The following is a 19,633-nucleotide window of genomic DNA, read 5'->3' as shown; positions in this document are numbered from 1 at the left end:
GGAAAGATGGGTTCATCAATCCATTCCAACAAACAGAGCTCCTCCCCCTAATGAAAGTGGGGTTTAGTGAGTCATTGCTCCAATTTCAACCATAATTGCCATAAACAAAAAATTAAACTAAGTGTAAAGGAAGAAGAAGAAGAATAATGAAATGCTTAAAGCTTGAAAAATGAAGAAGAAAAGTTCCAATAGAAAAACCCAAAGATGAGCTTTCCGGGTGAGTACCCGGAAGTTCTAACAAAAGCCAAGTACAAGTGCTAAAAGTGTATAAAAATTCTAAGTGTCAAAAAGTATTCAAAAGTGTAAAAGTAAAAGTGTAAAAGTCCCCTACAAGTACATCAATCTCTTCTATTTATACTACTCTAAAACTCTTCAGAGATCTTCAATTTGGGTTAGCAATGTGGGCTTTCTCATTGTTGAATTCTTGGCTCAATTGGAGGTGTTGCTAGGCTTGGAAAGGAAGGGTTCATTCATCATGATTCTGGCCCATTGGCTTGGCGTTATTGGCACTAACTCCAGGCCAAATGCACGTTGGCAACGTGCAGGACAATTTCCTGGGCATGAAGTATGAGACTTGGGCGTTGCTAGCCCAAGTTGTTGCCAACAACTTGCTTTTCCTCTTCTTGGCCTTACTTTCATGCTAAATGTAGCCCAGAATTTGAGTGTCAACCTTCAGCTTTAATATGGACTATTATACATCATTGGAAAGCTCTTGATGTCTATTTTCTAATGCCACTGGAATCACCTCAATTGGACTTTCCTAGCTCAAGTTATGGTTCCTCAAAGAAGGTAAGGTCAAGCTGCCAAGTTGTTGCCAAGTTGTTGTGAATAACGCACCCTCAACCCCAAGTTGGCAACGTGCCCGTGCATCACTCTCCCAAGGCAAGGACTTGGGGCTGGCGTTGTTGCCAAAAACGCACCCTTGCTAGCACGTTGGCAACGTGCTCGTGCCCCACTCCAAGGCTCATCTCTAGCCTTCTTGAATTTCACTTCATGTTCTTGTTTTTGGCTCCTAAAGATGACTCTGATTTGGCTTCAATTTTGTACTCCACCATAGACTATTATATATGGTTGGAAATCTCTGAATGTTAGCTTTCCAACGCAACTGGAAGCACTCAATTTGGATCTCTGTAGCTCAAGATATCTTCCATTGAAGAGGACATGGTCAGGCTGCCAAAATCGCACGTTTTGGTGAAAACGCCCTTGTTTCCAGCGTTGGTAACGCCAGCTTTTGAAGCTTCAAAATGAATGACAACCCCATACTATGATATATGGTTGGAAAGCTATGGATGTCTACTTTCAAATGCCGTTGGAATCACCTCATTTGGAGTTTTGTAGCTCAAGATATACTCCATTGAAGGAGGTAAGGTCAGGCTGCCTTGTTGGAGTTGTTGTGAATAACTCCTTCTCTTTAGCACGTTGGCAACGTGCTCGAGCCCTTCTCAAGGCTCCATGCTTGCTTCCTGGCATTGGCAACGTGCATGGCAAGGCCATTGGGCGTTGGCAACGTGTTTGGTGCGCTTGTGGGCGTTTGGAACGTGGTTGGCACGGCTGGTGGGCGTTTGGAACTTGGTTGGCACCAAGACTTGGTGCCTAGCCAAGCATTCTTGTGTGGCGTTGGCAACGCCATTCTTGAGTTGGCAACGCCAGCTCCTTTTCTTCCAGGGCTCCATTTGTTGCTTGGTTGTGTGGCGTTGGCAACGCCCATCTTGAGTTGGCAACGCCAGCTTTGCTTCCTCCAGGGCCAAGTTCCTTGCTTGTGTCTTGTGTGTGGCGTTGGCAACGTGGTTTTCAAGTTGGCAACGCCAACTTTGCTCCTTGGTTGCCTCCAGGGCCAAGCTTGCTTGTTTGTGGCTTGTGTGTGGCATTGGCAACGTGGTTTTCAAGTTGGCAACGCCAACTTTGCTCCTTGGTTGCCTGGCGTTGTCCATGAAAACGCCCTTCATCCTCCAAGTTGGCAACGCCAACTCCTCTTCCTGGCGTTGCCAAGAACAACGCCCCTTATGTCCAAGTTGGCAACGCTAACTTCTTGCCCAGCTTGCATCATTCTTGCTTCCATGCATCCTTGTTTCATCACCTATCATCAACAAGGGAAATAGCTTCAAAGTCTTGCCAATTCATGCAATAAATTTCATGAGATTCATTCATACTCATTCATATATGCATTCCTTAAATCATTTGCATGAACTTGGCTAGAATCAACATAATCCTTGGTATTCTCATGCATGGAAACAAAACTCATAAAAGGACTTGTTTATTTAGAGAAAATGAGTGAAATTAAGCTAAAACTAACTAAACTAACTAACTAAAATGGCAAATATGCGCATGCATTAGGCCATCCACGCGTGCGCGTGGAGTGCGCGTACGCGCGGCCCTGTTTTCATCCCAAAGTTGATTTTTGAGTTTTAAAAGCCAAATCTCATACTTCTAAGCCTCCGATCTCACCATTTATGTCTTAAATCATTATGACATGCCTAGCTATTAGAAAGGAGCTAGTGAATGAGGTAACTTGCGAGTGAAGCAAGGGAAATATGAATGATCATTGAGGATCATTGATGATTACGTGAGATGTGGAGGATGGTGGTGGAAGTGCTTGTTATGCCATTGGCCGAAGGGCCGTAATTGTTTATGAATGGGCTGGTTATGGATTTAACCGTGAGCCAGAATGGCTGATATGGATGTTGATCCATGGATGAGAATTCACGCATGTATATGCTGAATTATTGATAATTGTGATTTGCACTTCCACTATCGGAGTTACGAGTTTCCCTGGGTAGTAGCAGTGGCTAGCCACCACGTGCTCCAGGTTGAGACTTGATACTCTTTTGACCCTATGTCGTAAGTGTGGCCGGGCACTGTGAAAGGCCCGGATGAGCTCGAACCCCCTTAAATTTTCACCAGTGAGGGTGATGGATATGGATCATGTTTATGATCAAGTTTATAACGAGTATAACTCGAGTTTGGGGATGCATGACAGAGGGACAGTCCAATGGTTAGCTACCAGGACTTGTCGGGTTGGCTCTATAACCGACAAGATGATATCATCGGCCACTAGGGACAGGCATTCATCATATGCATACTATGTGAATTGTTTGAGATTGCCTATTGACTGCATATTACTTGCTAATTGTCTAAATGTCTTAACTGCTACTATTTGTATATTCTTTGTTTGATATACCTGTGTTTGCTATAATATATCCTGCTGGTGGTTGGGAGGTTTGAAGGAATTGGAAAGGGAAGTATTAGTTAGACTGAAGAATCTTTAGTCAGATGCCCTTATATGGTTTAGCTTGTTTATAAGCTTTGATATTATCTGGAGGGAGTTATAGGATTGCCTTTGGCTTTCTCTATTATTATGTATTATATATGTGGAAGCTGTTACCATGCTGGGGATCTCTGGTTCTCACCCATGCGGATTTTGTGGTTTTCAGATGCAGGACGTGAGGTTTCCCGCTGAGGCATGCTGGAGACTTCTAGAATTGCGAAGATCCTTCGTTCTCGGGGCTATGTTTTGGTTTATATGTTTTGCTTAGATACTTTTATCTCCATTAAATAATACAAACTGTGATGACTCCTCTTATGGGAGAATTTGGAGAATAGGTTTTATGTATTTGTGTCCCTTTGGGTTTCCTTTGGGGTTTTCCTTATTTTATCATATGTATATATTGTTATGCTCGGACCGGTTATCTTCGCAGCCGGATCTTGAGTCTTGATATTCCTGTTTTTGACACTCTTTTGTATATATATAATCTCGCGTTGGTCTATCCTTATTCGATACGTTATCGATCGGAGTGATGCGCTTTTGAGTTGCGGTTTTTGTTTACCCCTTTTTCCACAAAGGCTCCTAGTTATAATCAATCATTCATACTAATATATTTACTAAATTTTTATTTTAGAGGTCGTAATACCTTGCCATCTCTGAGTTATGACTTAAGCATAAGACTTTGTATGGTAGGGTGTTACACTACAGAGGTTGAGAGAGAGGGGCTCGAGGGAGTTAGGGTTTCTGCTAGGGATGGCTATTGGATGCGACTGGTTTAGGAGGGAGGCTGCTTTTATAGCAGGGTTTTTAATAACACCGGTTCGGTTTGGTTCGGTTCAGTTTTTCTACCAAAATCGAAAACCGAACCAAACCGTAAAAAAATTGCACAAATCATTTTTTCGGTTTTTTCGATTTTTGGTTTGTTTAGTTATTGATTTTTTTTGTTCGGTTGATTGGTTTTATTCGGATTGGATAGGTTTTGAATACCCCTAATAATAAGTTTATTTTTTAAGAAGGTTGAACTAGTCATGAACGCGTTTTACAGCCACAGACTTGAGTTTGACTAGTGGAAAGAGTGGTAGAATAGGTCGAATTTATTGGGTTAAACCGTAAAAAAAGATGAACCAGAGTGACATTTTGGACTTCTAATTTTCAAAAACTACCAAGAACGCGAGTTTTAGTGGGCCAAAAATATTATTTTTGCTTTTTGTTGTTGTTTTAAAGAGTATTTTGATCAATTTACTAGTATCATATCAATTTAAAATTAAGAGAATTAGGTTCATACAATACCACCACAACGTTTGAACTTTTTTTTTTAATATTCGGTTTAGATAGGTGCTATTTTTTAGATGACCCATTATGTATTTTGTACTAAACTGAGGCATCGCAACTTTAATTTTTTTAATTCATTAAAATAATAAAATGATGACGATGTTTTCTATTTTCAAAATTAAAAAAAAATGGCGATGCCGCTCTCTATTTTAATAAATTAAAAAATATAAAAAAATACGGTGCATTTTGTACTTTAATAATTTTTAAAATTTTAAAAATACTTTTTAATAAAAACGTCAATGACGTTTTTTCTAAATTAATTAAAAAAACTTTTTAGACAAAATGTTAATGGTCTTTTAAAAAATAAAGGGTAAATTATAGAAAATATACCAAATAATTTAACGCTGATAAAAATATACTTGAATTTTGTTATCAATAAAAATATTCTCAAATAACTTTAAAATATTACAAAAATATCCAATATTAAATATGTATTCTCAAAAAATGTTTTAGAAACTAAATTTTGATGCAATTTTTTGCAAGTATGATTAGAAAAATAAAATATTTTTATCCTTAAAATTTGGTAATTTTTCACTAAATATATATTTTTTGTGATTTTTTTTGTCAACAACCAATAATACTTTTAGAAAATAAAAAATATCGATATCAAAATTTTATCCAATTTTTTTGTATGTATTTTTTAAATAGTTATCTAAATATTCCTATAAAATTTTGGATTAAATGCATAAGCAGTTTGTCAAATATAAAAGTCGTTTGTCACTTAAAAAATAATTATTTGAAGGTATTTTTGTTGATAACAAAATTCGAGTGTAGTTTTGTCAGCAAGAAATTATTCGGGTGCATTTTTATTAGTTTACCCAAAAGTAAAAAATTCCTACACCAGAATAAAACACACCTAAAGCCAAATAATCTGGCATAGTTGTCAAAATCGAACCGGTGATTAAACTAATCAAGCTATTGGTTTACTGGTTTATTGGTTCAACCAATAAGTTACTGATTTAACCAGTAGAACCGGTTCTAAAGGTTCTTGATGGCGTAAAGAAGGGGGTTGAATCTATGACCTTTTTTAAAACTTAATTAATAAAGCCTCAAACAAGAGCTTATAACTTAGCTTCTGTTTGGTCTGCATATTGGATTATGCAGGAGACAATTTCATTTTGTCTCATGAATCGTGCAAAAACAAAATCAAAGCAGGGAAGAAGAAAATCACACAGATGTATCCTGATTCAGTTGCCTAGTGCAATGCAACCTACATCCAGTCTCCACCACAATGTTGGTAGAATTTTCACTATCTTTTCAAGTATTACATACACCAATCCCAAGGACTCAACATAATCCTATCAGAAACACATCAAGTTTCAACATAAACTTGATTTGGCTGTGTAACTTGCTAGACTCAACACACTAAATGCTTACCCAACTTAGCAAGAGATACTTCTCTGGTACATGACATAAAACAGAATTACAACCAAAAGAATTCTAAAATCACTCTTGGCTTTTTTCTCCACGACTCCAAGTATTTCTCTCAGCCTTTTCTCCCAATGGCTTTTTCTCAATGCCTCTCTTTCTTGCCTTTTATCACTGAATGAATACAAAGAAATATACAACATTGAAATAGAAATATAAATAGTAAACTATGAAGGAGATGATGATTCACAACCTTTATGCTATAAGTTGAACCGGATTCAACTTTCTCTGATGAAACTCTCCATCTTGGCGGAATGTTTTTTTTTATGTAGAAACACTATCCAAAATGTTGAACTCTCACAGGGAAGCTCTCAATAAAACTCAGATTCTTGTTCTCTCTCTTTGTCTTCAAATGAAAATTATTTTCCTTTTTGTATCTTCCTTGAGCCACGGCTAGGATTTCCTTCTCCAAGGTCAACTTCTTGGTCTTTGAACCAGCTGTAATCCTTTTTTTCTTCATTTAGACCACAAAATTAAGGATTTGAAGTCTGACTTTGGGCTTAACCGAGGAGGTACATGCAACAGCAACTTGCTTGCTCAGTGAGGTTTTTAAATCGCAACCCTTAGATTTGTGCTTTGACTCCAAGAAATATTTTCAACTATTGATTCACAGCAGAGAAACTTAACCACCACTTTCTTCATTTTTTCCAAAATGGTGGTACCGAGAGTAGGAGAAAATGTGAAGCAATTGACTTGCATGTTAAAGGAAACAAATTACCTTTAACTTTTCTGAACTCTGCTTAGCTTGCTTTTGCTTAACTTGATTTGACATTAGCTTTCTTAATTAGCTTTTCCCTTCTTCTACTTTGGTGTTTGAATGGAAAAGTGAAGCTTCCTTTCTTCTCTATTGTTTACCTGAAGTGAACTTAGCTGAAGCTTAGGATTTCTTTACTTTTGGCATGATTAGCATTGGGTTGGATTGATGATTCAATTTCCATTCAGCAGCCTTGGAATCACTTTGTTTTTTGTATTTAGGCTGCTTGTCTTCATATTGGGCTGTACTAATGATTTTGACTTAGGTCTGCATACTAACAACATCATCAAATCCACTTGGGTTATTAACCCAAATTCAACATGTTTGTCATCATCATTTTTGTTATTTATTTACTAAACTCAACAATCTCACCCTTAATGAAAAACATAATATTTAAGGTGATAATAAAAGGAATTAACATAGACAAGTTTTAGAAACTTCCCTTTGATGATACCATGTAATTTTGGTGTGCTCTTCCTTTCTTTCATAACGATTGTTCCCCCTTAATGTATGCTCTTCTACAATTTTCTGTTTGTACTCATAGAGAACACAACTATACAAGACAAGCAAATGTTGCATTGAATTATCTTGAATAGCAACATTGTTAGCAGCTCAAGCAAATGTGATTCAGTATATTCAAAATAGACATATAAGCACGAAGCATTATCAACAACTAAGATAATACTTAACACAAGTGTATGACAAACACAAGTTCAAAACTAAAGCAACACTATTTTAGTTCAGACCACAACCACATCATCTATCTATACTACTCCCTATTTTATCATTAAGGGAGGAAATAGCTTCTAGTTCAAGCCTGCACAAAAGCTATTAATCCTTAAAGTTCACATAAGTGGAATTTAAAATAAGTAAAAAGTGAAGTTATACAGTCATCCAGAAATAAAATAGTGTCTAAAACTAAATTATTTTATGAAGCAAAGAGCAATAAACAGAAGTCTTCATCAAGAGACAGTTCTAGGCATTTGAGCCATCCTCTTTAGAGTCCAGTGGTTCTTCTTGATATGTGGCCATGGTGTCATCCTCATGTATATCGTCCACATATTTAAGGAGAACAACAACTTTATCTCTTGATTTCCTCAAGGCATTTCCATTCTGTATCGCAAGCTTTTGTTCTTGTTGGCTTGTGGAAATGAGATAGTTAGACAGATTCACAAACTCCTGCAAAACATCTTTAATAACTCCGTAAAGGAGTGATTTGTGACTAATAGAGGCAGATGTTCCAGAGATTGAATGAGGGGAGATGTCATCAAGTTCATCTTCATCATCATTAATGGCCACCTTTTCAGTTCTTGTAGGCCCTTTCTTTTGCTGTTTCACTGCACCACCCCGTTTTAGGTAAGAGCTTCTATTTTCAAAGGTCTCATTGGTTAGGTCAACACCAAATTGTTCAAGAATGCAAGTTAAAAACATGTTGTAAGAAAGAGAAACATTCTTGTCACTCCTTATGCAATCATGCATATGCCTCATTGTAACATCCTACCACACAGAGCTTTACGCTTAAGTCATAAAACAGAGGTGGTGAGGTACTATGACCTCTAAAATAAAATATATACATAGCAATAGTTGAAAAAAATTCATATCAAGGATCCTTGAAGGAAAGCTTAAGCCAAAGAGTCGCAAAATGAAAAGCACACCGCTCATGTAAACAGAAACTTGGATAGGAAGAAAAGTGAAGATATATATACATAAAGAGCAGAATTTCAAAAGATACAAAATATCAAGCTTCAGGCTCGACTTGCAAAGCCAAGGCCGACCAAAGAATATTTACATACATATATATACATCCCAAATATCCCAAAATACATAAAGCAAGCACCTATTTCTCTATAGCCTCTAGGAGGATCAAACATAAGCATAAACAGAGAAGAAACTATATATATATATATATATATATATATATATATATATATATATATATATATATGTATACAAAACAAAATACAGCATCCCAACTTTGCTTGTAGCAGAAACTCCAGATGCTCACTGACGTGCCTCTCGACCTGCATCTGAAAAGCAACAATATATGTATGGAATGAGAACCAGGGTTTTTAGCATGATCATGGTACCAACATAGGTAATATATAAGATCCAGAAAAGCCAGAGGCAATCTAGAACTCTGACACTCAGAACTAAACTTAAAAATAATTATTCTAATCCATAAATTGGGTAGGTTATCTAAGATATTTACGTTTAATCCTAGCCTAACTTAACACTTCACTTTCTGCCTCTTCCAATTCTCCGAAACACTGGTGAAACTACCCTCGTCACTCCTTCACCAGAAAAGGGATCTCTCAGTTGCATGGATAAATAATACAGACAAAGAAAACACAGATAGAATGCAGTTACAGTAGGTAGGATATAGCATATAGGCATAGGTAATCAAATAGGCAAACCCAAGTAATGTACACTCAAACAAAAGAGACAAATGAATATGATGTATTCTTGTCCTATGACTGATGAGTCTCATCTGTCGGTTATATAGCTAAACCCAATATATCCAGTAGCTAACCCTGGACAGTCCCTTCATGCGCGCATCCCTAAGAGTCTATGCATATAATTCTCAATCATTCAATTTTCATCTCAATAGAAGAATTTCCGGGGAGTTAAAGTATCTGGCCACATCTTGCAACTTAGGATCAACAGAGTATCGAGTTTCAACCTGGAGTGAGTGGTGGCTAGCCACTCTATCTACCTAGGAAAATTTGTATCTCAAACAACAGAAGTGCAACAAGCCATATAATCATTCAAATTCAATTAATCATTATCATTACGGCCATCATTCATCACATATTCATCATTTCTTCACTTCTCAAACATAAATCATTACTTTAAATATCTTTCTTCATTGCCAAGTTAACTCCTTCTCTAAGTTTACCCCTCTTCTTATGATTAGGGACTAGGTACAGGAGCTTAGAAGGTAAATATAGATGTTTAGAAGTTAGAAAATATGTTTAGTTGATAAAAATATAGCTTTTTTCAAAACAGAGGTTTTGCGTACGCAGAGGTGTAATTTGTCCATCTCACGTACGCGATTCTTGTCCACGTACGTGAGCCCCTTGAACAGGGAAGCCTTCCCGCGTTGCGTGGTACTCTCCGCGTACCCGAGCCTGTAAATCCTCCCATTCTTCGTATGTATGTACACTCCTGCATATGCAGGATGTCTAGACAGATCCCAGGGTCTGTATTGGGCGTGTGTGTTTGCATACGCATGCCCATCAAAAACGGTAAAAAGCTGTCAATTTATGCAAAAATCACCTTTACACACCAAACTTCCGATGCACATAACCTTTTAGTTAAAAGTCATTTTTGGTTCGTTCTTCAAACGGCATAAACTTCACAGACCCAATTTTTATTTGAAATAAGTTTGACAAAATTTGAGGATCCGGAAGCCAAGTTATGACCCGCCAAAGTTGGTCAAAAATCAAGTTTTTGCCAAAATCACCACACCTCTATTTTTACCAACAACCTCAATCTAACCCAATGTTTTACTCCCCAAAATAACATTAAACATGTTCAACATAGTTTCATGTTCATTCAATACCTTTCATAACCTATCAATTCTTAATTTTAGCAATTCTATCCTAACTATCCTCAATCAAAACCATACAACTCATCAACACATCAACATTTACATCTCAAAATCATCATTCTCATCAATCATCATCAAAGGCTCATGACAACTCAACATTTTTACCAAATATCACTAAACCTTATCAAGTTCACATAATTCAACCTATCCTACGGTTATCTAGCCTAAGTTTTCACGTTACATTATATATTATCTACGAGAAACCAAAATCATACCTTGGTCGATTTCTCCCTAATCCCAGAATGCCACAACTATCACCATTCCACCAATTTTCCAAGCACCAAATGGTCGCCAAACAAAAACCTGGCCTCCAAGATCCAAATTTAAGTTCCCAACACCACCAATTTGTCTCTAAAACTCATAACTCAATCTAATACCATATAAATATTACTAAATCAACATAGGATTTGCTATACCAATAATTTCACAAGAGTAAGAGGTTTTTCACCTTACCAACAGAACCTTGGGATAAGACCCAGCAAGCCCACAAAGCTAATTTGATCCTAAACACCAAAATTTAACAAAATTTCAACACAATTTGTTCTCCCCCCCTTTTGATTTTTAATGTGAATCATATGAGGAAGGGGAAGGAAGGCTGAATTTATTAAGTGTTAGGTGAATTGGGTTGGGCCTTGGGCCCATGTGGGTCTGGTTCAACCGGTTTGGACCGTTGGTCCAATTTTGAGCCAAAATTAAAAAAGCCAAAATTTGTATTGTTAACATTTTTATCTCTTTGGATTAATAAAATTTAATTCTCTAATTTTTTTAAATAATAATTAATTTATCATCTAATTATTTATTAATTTTGCGGGTTTTACACTCATCATTAAATAAGCAAATGAAATCTCAATTTTAGTAATAATAGCAAACAACACCAATGTGTCACAAAATGAAACTCTTTGATAAGAACCGCTTTGGGGTAGAATGATGTGATTCCTAACGCCGTGAAGTTGAGCACAAAAAGGACCTAGAGCCTTATGATTTGGAGTGAGACCATCAATCAGAGATATATTTTCACATACGTAAGCCAAAGCATCTTAGTATGATATACCCAATCCTTCATCCCATTTTCCTGAGGTATAAGCACTTACACCCACATCTATATATTCTAGGGCATAATTGATGGTTTCACTGTTTAGGTTCAATTCTCACCATTTGACATAGGAATGAATTTTTTCCTCATGATAAGTCATATTTGCATATAACTCACGAACAAGATAGGATATACAGGCTTTTTAATTTTGAAAAGATGGTTCCAGTCAAGAAACTCTAGATTTTCCACAAAAAATAAATTCTTTCTTTTTTAAAGCAGGTAAATCAGCCAAAAAGATAGGGCACAAAGGACGGTGAGCAATAACTCATCTGTAAAATTCATAGTTCATAGTCGAAGAAAATCAAAGAGGGTAGTAATAAGAGTGAGAGTTCATGAAGTGAGATTGATCTCAATAGCGCCAACAACTTAGTACGCACAATTGTAATCTCAACTCTTTTTCACAATTTCACACAACTAACCAACAAGTGCACTGGGTCATCCAAGTAATAAACCTTACATGAGTAAGGGTCGATCCCACGGAGATTGTCAGTTTGAAGCAAGCTATGGTCATGTAAATCTCAGTCAGGCGGATTCAAATGTTTATGGAGTTTTGATAATTAAAAGATAAATGAACATGAAATAAAGATAGAGATACTTATGTAATTCATTGGTGGAAATTTCAGATAAGCGTATGGAGATGTGTTATTCCTTCTGGATCTCTGCTTTTCTACTATCTTCATTCAATCATTCATACTCCTTTCTATGTCAAGCTGTATGTAGGGGGATCACCATTGTCAATGGTTACCGTCCATCCTCTCAGATAAAATGGTCTAGCTACGGGTTATGTAGGGCTAATCATCTGTCAGTTCTCACTTGTGTCGGAATAAGATCGAATGATCCTTTTGCGTCTGTCACTACGCCCAACAGTCATGAGTTTGAAGCTCGTCACAGTCATCCCATCCCAGATCCTACCCAAAATACCACAGACAAGGTTTAGATTTTCTAGATCTCAAGAATGCTGCCAATTGATTCTAGCTTATACCACGAAGACTCTGATCTCACGGAATGGAAGGCTCTATTGTCAGGAGAAGCAACCATGCGTCGTGGACCAGGAATCCAAGAGATATACATTCAAGCTTGTTTTTATGTAGAACGGAGTGGTTGTCAGGCACGGGTTCATAGGTTGAGAATGGTGATGAGCATCACATAATCATCACATTCATCATGTTCTTGAGTACGAATGAATATCTTAGAATAAGAATAAGCGTAAATTGAATAGAAGAACAATAGTACTTTGCATTAATACTCGAGGAACAACAGAGCTTCACACCTTAATCTATGGTGTGTAGAAACTCCACCGTTGAAGATACATAAGTGATGATGGTGTTCATTGGTTTTGGCCCCAGAAGGGGAACCAGAATAACCAAGACGTCTAATACAATGAGAAAAAGTCCTATTTATACTAAATTAGTTACTAGGGTTTACAGAGATAAGTAAATGATGCAGAAATCCACTTCCGGACCCACTTGGTGTGTGCTTGGGTTGAGCATTGAAGCTTTCATGTGTAGAAACTTTTCTTGGAGTTAAACACCAGCTTTTATGCCAGTTTGGGCGTTTAACTGCAGCTTCTATCCTATTTATGGCATTTAACGCCAGAATAGGGCAGGGAGTTGGCATTTGAATGCCAGTTTGAGTCGTCAAAACTCGAGAAAAGTATGAACTATTATATATTGCTGGAAAGCCCAGGATGTCGACTTTCCAATGCAATTGAGAGCGCATCATCTGGGTTTCTGTAGCTCCAAAAAATTTATTTTGAGTGCAGGGAGGTCAGAATCCAACAGCATCAGCAGTCCTTTTTCAGCCTCTGAATCAGATTTTTGCTCAGGTCCCTCAATTTCAGCCAGAAAATACTTGAAATCATAGAAAAACACAAAAACTCATAGTAAAGTCCAAAAATGTGAATTTTTTTAAAAACTAATACAATTATACTAAAAAGTAGCTAGATCCTACTAAAAACTATCTAAAAATAATGCCAAAAAGCGTATAAATTATCCGCTCATCACAACACCAAACTTAAATTGTTGCTTGTCCCCAAGCAACTGAAAATAAATTAGGATAAAAAGAAGAGAACATACAATAAATCTCACAATATCAATGAAACTTAGTCCCAATTAGATGAGTGGGGCTAGTAGCTTTTTGCTTCTGAACAGTTTTGGCATCTCACTTTATCCTTTAAAATTCAGAATGATTGGCATATATAGGAACTCAAAATTTCAGATAGTGTTATTGATTCTCCTAGTTTAGTATGTTGATTCTTGAACACAGCTACTTTATGAGTCTTGGCTGTGGCCCTAAGCACTTTGTTTTCCAGTATTACCACTGAATACATAAATGCCACAAACACATAACTGGGTGAACCTTTTCAGATTGTGACTCAGCTTTGCTAAAGTCCCCAATTAGAGGTGTCCAGAGTTCTTAAGCACACTCTTTTGCTTTGGATCACGGCTTTAACCACTCAGTCTTAAGCTTTTCACTTGGACCTTCATGACACAAGCACATGGTTAAGGACAGCTTGATTTAGCCGCTTAGGCCTGGATTTTATTCCCTTGGGCCTTCCTATCCATTAATGCTCAAAGCCTTGGATCCTTTTTACCCTTGCCTTTTGGTTTAAAGGGCTTTTGGCTTTTTCTGCTTGCATTTTTTTCTTTCTCTTTTTTTTTCGCAAATTTTTTTCACTGCTTTTTCTTGCTTCAAGAATCAATTTCATGATTTTTCAGATTATCAATTACATTTCTCTTTGTTCATTATTCTTTCAAGAGCCAACAATTTTAACATTCATAAACTTCACTATAAAAAATATGCACTGTTCAAGCATTCATTTAGAAAACAAAGTATTGCCACCACATCAAAATAATTAAACTAATTTTCAAGATAAAATTTGAAATCCAAGTACTTCTTGTTCTTTTGTAATTAGGCACATTTTTCATTTAAGAGAGGTGAAGGATTCATGGAATTATTCATAGCTTTAAGGCATAGACGCTAGACACTAATGATCATGTAGTGAAGACACAAACATAGACAAACATAAAGCATCAAATTCGAAAAATAGAAAAATAAGAACAAGGAAATCAAAGAACGGGTCCACCTGAGTTATGGTGGCTAGTTCTTTCTCTTGAAGATTTAATGGAATGCCTGAGCTCCTCTATGTCTCTTCCTTGCCTTTGTTGCTCCTCCCTCATAACTCTTTGATCTTCTCTAATCTCATGGAGAATGATGGAGTGCTCTTGGTGCTCTTACTTTAGTTGGTCCATGTTGTAACTCAAGCCTTTCAAAGAGGTATTCAGTTGCTCCCAATAGTTATGTGGAGGAAAATACATCCCTTGAGGCATCTCAGGGATTTCTTGATGAATTTTTTCATGCTCTTATTGAGGTCCATGAGTGGGCTCTCTTGTTTGCTCCATCCTTTTCTTAGTGATGGGCTTGTCCTCTTCAATGAGGATGTCTTCCTCTATGACAATTCCAGCTAAACTGCATAGGTGACAAATGAGATGAGGAAAGGCTAACCTTGCCCAAGTGGAGGACTTGTCAGCCACCTTGTAGAGTTCTAGAGGTATGATCTCATAAACTTCCACTTCCTCCCCAATCATGATACTATAGATCATGATGGCCCGATCCATAGTTACTTCGGATAGGTTGCTAGTAGGAATGATGGAGCATTGGATGAACTCCAACCATCCTCTAGCCATAGGCTTAAGATCCGGTCTTCTCAATTGAACCGGCTTGCCTCTTGAGTCTCTTTTCTATTGAGCTCCTTCCACACATATGTCCATGAGGACTTGGTCCAACCTTTGATCAAAGTTGACCCTTCTAGTGTAAGGGCGTGCGTTTTCTTGCATCATTGGCAAGTTGAATGCCAACCTTACATTTTCTGAACTGAAATCTAAGTATTTCCCTCGAACCATTGTAAGCCAATTTTTTGAATTCGGGTTCATACTTTGATCATGGTTCCTAGTGATCCATGTATTGGCATAGAACTCTTGAACCATTAAGATTTCAACTTGTTGAATGGGGTTGGTGAGAACTTTCCAACCTCTTCTTCGGATCTCATGTCGGGTCTCCGGATACTCATTCTTCTTGAGCATGAAAGGAATCTCAGGGATCACTTTATTCTTGGCCATAACTTCATAGAAGTGGTCTTGATGGACCTTTGAGATGAATCTCTCCATCTCCCATGACTCAGAGGTGGAAGCTTTTGCCTTTCCTTTCCTCTTTCTAGAGGTTTCTCTGGCCTTAGGTGCCATAAATGGTTATGGAAAAACAAAAAGCAATGCTTTTACCACACTAAACTTAAAAAGTTTGCTCGTCCTCGAGCAAAAGAAGAAAGAAAGAAGGGGAAGAAGAAGAAAATGGAGGAGATGGAGGGAGAGATAGGTTTGGCCAAGGGGTAAGAGAGTGGTTGTGAAGTGTGAAAAGGAAGTAGTGAAGAGGTGTATTTATAGGGAAAGAGAGGGAGAGTGGCCAAATGGAATTAGGTGGGTTTAGGGGGGAGTGTTTGAATTTGAAAGTGAGGTAGGTGGGGGTTTTGGGAAAGAGGGATGGAGGTGAATGATGAAGAGAATATAGGGAAGAGAATAGGATTTGATAGGTGAGTGGTGTTTTGGGTAGAGTGTTATAGAGATGTGTGAGAGGGATAGAGAGAGGTGGGGTAGGTGAGGATCCTGTGGGGTCCACAGATCTTGAGGGGTTAAGTACTACTCATCCCTGCTCCAATTAGGCATGCAAAAATGCCTTTAGAGTGCAATTCTGGCATTTAACGCGAGACTACTGCCTGTTTCTGGCGTTAAACGCCAGCTTTTATACCTTTCCTGGTGTTTAACGCTAAGCTGTTGCTTGTTTCTGGCGTTTAACGCTAGCTTGGTGCTCTTTTCTGGCGTTAAACGCCAGTCTGGTGCCCATTTCTGGCGTTAAATGCCGAGAATGGTGTCAGACTGGGCGTTTAACGCCCATTCTGCTACTCTTATTGGCGTTTAAACGCCAGTAAGCTTATCCTCCAGGGTGTACTATTTTTAATGCTGTTTTTGAATTTGCTTTGATTTTTGCAATTATTTTTGTGACTCCACATGATCATCAACCTAAAGAAAACATAAAATAACATAGATAAATAAAAATTGGGTTGCCTCCCAATAAGTACTTTTTAATGTCAATAGCTTGACAGTGGGCTCTCATGGAGCCTCACAGATATTCAGAGCATGGTTGGGGCCTCCCAACACCAAAATTAGAGTTTGGTTGTGGCCTCTTAATACCAAACTTAGAGTTTGGCTATGGCCTCCCAACACCAAACTTAGAGTTTGAATGTGGGGGCTTTGTTTGACTCTATATTGAGAGAAGTTTTTTATGCTTCTTCTCCATGTGCACAGACGGAGAACCTTGAGTCTTGAACACAAGGTAGTCCTCATTCAATTGAAGGACCAACTTTCCTCTGTCAACATCAATCACAGCTTTTGCTGTGGCTAGGAAAGGTCTGCCAAGGATGATGGATTCATCCTCATCCTTCCCAGTGTCTAGGATTATGAAATCAGCAGGGATGTAAAGGCCTTCAACCTTCACTAGCACGTCCTCTACTAGTCCATAAGCCTGTTTCCTTGATTTGTCTGCCATCTCTAGTGAGATTCTTGTAGCTTGAACCTCAAAGATTCCCAGTTTCTCCATTACAGAGAGTGGCGTGAGGTTTATGCCTGACCCCAGGTCACACAGAGCCTTCTCAAAGGTCATGGTGTCTATGGTACATGGTATTAAAAACCTTCCGGGATCCTGTTTCTTTTGAGGTAATGTCTGCCTCATCAAGTTATTCAGTTCATTGGTGAGCAAAGGGGGTTCATCCTCCCAAGTCTCATTACCAAATAACTTGGCATTCAGCTTCATGATTGCTCCGAGGTACTTAGCAACTTGCTCTTCAGTAATATCTTCATCCTCTTCAGAGGAGGAACAGTCGTCAGAGCTCATGAATGGCAAAAGTAGGTTCAATGGAATCTCTATGGTCTCTAGATGAGCCTCAAATTTCTTAGGTTTTTCAATTGGAAACTCCTTTTTGTCCAGAGGACGTCCCATGAGGTCTTCCTCAATGGGATTCACGTCCTCCTCTTCCTTTCTAGGTTCGGTCACACCAAGTAAGGTTATGGCCTTGCACTCTCTTTTTGGATTCTCTTCTGTATTGCTTGGGATAGTACTAGGAGGAGTTTCAGTGACTCTTTTACTCAGCTGGCCTACTTGTGCCTCCAAGTTTCTGATGGAGGACCTTGTTTCATTCATGAAACTGAGAGTGGTCTTAGATAGATCAGAGACTATATTTGCTAAGCTAGATGGGTTCTGCTCAGAATTCTCTGTCTGTTGCTGAGAGGATGATGGAAAAGGCTTGTCATTGCTAAACCTGTTTCTTCCACCATTATTATTGTTAAAGCCTTGTTGAGGCTTTTGTTGATCCTTCCATGAGAAATTTGGGATGATTTCTCCATGAGGGATTATAGGTGTTTCCATAGGCTTCACCCATGTAATTCACCTCTACCATTGCAGGGTTCTCAGGATCATAAGCTTCTTCTTCAGAAGATGCTTCTTTAGTATTGTTGGATGCATTTTGCAATCCATTCAGACTCTGAGAAATCATATTGACTTGTTGAGTCAACATTTTATTCTGAGCCAATATGGCATTTAGATCATCAATTTCAAGAACTCCCTTCCTCTGAGGTGTCTCATTATTCACAGGATTTCTTTCAGAGGTGTACATGAACTGGTTATTTGCAACCATTTCAATGAGTTCCTGAGCTTCTGCAGGCGTTTTCTTCAGGTGAATAGATCCACCTGCAGAATGGTCCAATGACATCTTAGACAATTCAAACAGACCATCATAGAATATATCCAGGATGGTCCATTCTGAGAGCATGTCAGAAGGACACTTTTTGGTTAGTTGCTTGTATCTTTCCCAAGCTTCATAGAGGGTTTCACCTTCTTTCTGCCTGAAGGTTTGAACATTCACTCTAAGCTTGCTCAGCTTTTGAGGAGGAAAAAATTTGGCTAAGAAAGCGGTGACCAGCTTATCCCAAGAGTTCAGGTTATCTCTAGGTTGAGAGTCCAACCATATTCTAGCTCTGTCTCTTACAGCAAAAAGGAAAAGCATAAGCTTATAGACCTCAGAATCAACTCCATCGGTCTTAACAGTATCACAGATTTGTAATAATTCAGTTAAGAACTGAAAAGGATCTTCTGATGGAAGTCCATGAAACTTACAATTCTGTTGCATCAGAGAAACTAATTGAGGCTTTAGCTCAAAATTGTTTGCTCCAATGACAGGGATTGAGATGCTTCTTTCATGGAAGTTGGAATTTGGTGCAGTGAAGTCACTAAGCATCTTCCTTGCATTGTTGTTGGGTTCGGCCATTACTTCTTTTTTCGAGATTCTCTATAAGGTTTTCTCTGGATTGTTGTGCTTTAGCTTCTCTTAGCTCCTTCTTCAGAGTCCTTTCAGGTTCAGGATCTGCTTCAACAAGAATGTCCTTGTCCTTGCTCCTGCTCATATGAAAAAGAAGATTACAGAAAAGAAGAGAAATCCTCTATGTCACAGTATAGAGATTACTTTATGTGAGTAGAAGAAGAAAAGAATTGAAGAATGATGTAAAGAGAAGAGATGAATAATTCGAACACAGAGAGGGAGAGAGGGTTCGAATTATAAGAAAAAGAGAAGAGTGTTAGTGATTAAATAAATAAATAGAAGAAGATGAGAGAGAGAGAGTTTTCGAAAATAATTAAAAGGAAAAGGAAAATATTTTTGTTTTTATTTTAAAATTTAGTTAGAATTCGAAAATTAAGAAAAGAGATAAAATTAAAATTAAAATTTAAAACAATTAGTTAATTAAAAGAATTTTGAAAAAGGGTGAGGAGTCTTCCAAAATTAGAGAGAGAAAATTAGTTAGGTGGTTTTGAAAAAGATTTTGAAATTAATTTTGAAAAGATAAGAAGTTAGAAAAAAATATTTTGAAATTAAAGTTTGAAAAAGATATGATTTGAAAAAGATATGTTTGAAAAGATATGATTGAAAATATATGATTGAAATTTATTTTGAAAAAGATTTAATTTTTAAAATTAGAATTAATGACTTGACTCACAAGAAATCAAAAGATATGATTCTAAAATTTAAAGTTTGAATCTTTCTTAACAAGAAAG

This window comes from Arachis stenosperma, chromosome 1 (assembly GCF_014773155.1).
Source record: "Arachis stenosperma cultivar V10309 chromosome 1, arast.V10309.gnm1.PFL2, whole genome shotgun sequence".
NCBI classification, from domain to species: domain Eukaryota; kingdom Viridiplantae; phylum Streptophyta; class Magnoliopsida; order Fabales; family Fabaceae; genus Arachis; species Arachis stenosperma.
This window is presented reverse-complemented; position numbering follows the sequence as displayed.